Source organism: Manis pentadactyla, chromosome 13 (assembly GCF_030020395.1).
Source record: "Manis pentadactyla isolate mManPen7 chromosome 13, mManPen7.hap1, whole genome shotgun sequence".
NCBI lineage: Eukaryota > Metazoa > Chordata > Mammalia > Pholidota > Manidae > Manis > Manis pentadactyla.
In genome coordinates this window covers 56,671,329-56,673,388 of record NC_080031.1, presented here as the reverse complement: position 1 = coordinate 56,673,388, position 2,060 = coordinate 56,671,329, and positions in this window count along the sequence as shown.

The following is a 2,060-nucleotide window of genomic DNA, read 5'->3' as shown; positions in this document are numbered from 1 at the left end:
AAGCATGATGCCACAATCTCAAGGAAAGGAGGACATTATTTGATAAATTTCAATGACTATTTGTTGACTAAAGCTTTAGTGGAGTAAATCAGAAGGCATTGTGCTCATGTGGTAAGTATATCTACCAAAACCTCAAGCCAGCCTCAGACTTAACAGTGATTCTTTATGACCATAACCTGTACTTTATATACACTGTATATAAATTATACATTGTATATAATTTACATACACTGTATGTAAATTATATACATACTGTAAATTATATACACATATATAATGCTACATATTTTCTTTTAATCAGTTACATTAAGAAAAAGAGATTTAAGAAATGGAATAAAGAGACATTTTATCACTTAAATGTTATATTCTACAAGAAAGGATACTAGAGTAGGAAATGGCATTGTTGATTCAGGATAAGTATATAGCAATCAATAGATTTATAAATATCAACAAAAGCAAAAGACAAAGCAATGGAAAAAATGTTCCATGCATGATAATAACAAGTGTAAAATACCCAGGACATTTCCATGTAATAGAGTGAATAACTCTAAGAATAATTTTGAAATGTGTAAAAAATATTAAAGACTATTTGAGAAGTATGTGTGGAACTTCAAGATATTAAAAATGTCAGCTCTGCCCAAGAAAAGACATGCTCACTCTGCAAGGATATGGGAAGAGGGGGCACAGGGAAGAGGGAAGATGCAACTCTGAAGCTGAGTGAGTAATATTACAGAACGGAAGCTGTGTGTGCGTCATGCACAGCACGGTGACTCTAGTTACTGAAACTGCTGTATATGCTCCAAACTTGCTAGAAAGGTAGATCTCAAGTGTTCTCACCACAGACAGACACACACAATGGTCACTGTGTAAGGTGATGAATATGTTAATGTGCAACATTGTGCTGATCATTTCTCAATGTGTACATCTATCATAACATCAAGTAGAAGACATTAAATGTATACATTGTTTATTGGTTAATTATATCTCAATACAGCTGGAAAAATGGAAACTCATATCAGCACTAGAGCATCCTGTCTGGAATTCACTAGCTCTACAACTTGGGGAAGTGAGTTTAGCAGTTCCCCTGTGGAGGAAAGCATGAGGGTGTAATCAGCGGATAATTAGAGTACCTGACACAGCGTATTTGCAAGTGTGCTGTGAGTTTGCACACATGCTAAGCACAGTGACATCACACAGGCAGCACTCGGTGTTTTTCCTGTCATTACATTAGGGAGATGGAGGGGAGTTTTAGGAACTTCACAATAATACTCAATAAGGAGGTATAATTATCTACCCCGAATAAGTGTTTTCATTTAGGTAAAGAAAGTTAATTCCATCTCTGCCCTAGGAGAGGAGGCAGGAAACAACACCAACTACTATAATTAAAGGCAAGGGAATGGATTCCCCGCAGGGCTGAAAACTTAACTTTCTTCTTACCATGGGCAGGCTGAGTAGGGATATTCTAGGAATGAAAATCCTTTTAATTTTATTGACAATTCCTGTCTTTGTGGGAAGCTGCAGAGGATAAGGTTTCCACCAAACAACTGAGGGCAAGTAAGACTTTTAGGATCCATGAGCTAAAATGTAGGTGGAAATGTATTAAAAATTTGCTGCTTAGCAAGTCTCCAAAAAGATGGGTATATTTTATTTGCCATGGGTATATTAATATGGACAGAAATATTTACATTCATGGTTATATCATTTTATTAAAATTAGAGTAATATTGATACCTTGGGGCTTAAGTAATATAATACACTTGGAATTATATTTAAATGAGTGGTTTTAAGAATACTTTGGGCTACTCTCATCAATACTATGAGTAAACATCTTTTTTTTTTTTTTTTTTTTTAAATAATTATTTTTTATTAAAGGGTAGTTGACACACAGTATTACATTACATGAGTTTCAAGTGTACAACACAGTGGTAGAACATTTATATACATAATTCTAGGTTCCAGCTATCACCCTACCAGGCTGTTACAATATCTTGACTATATTCCTTATGCTATACATTACATCCCGGTTACTAATTTATTTTACCATTGGAAGTCTGTCCTTTT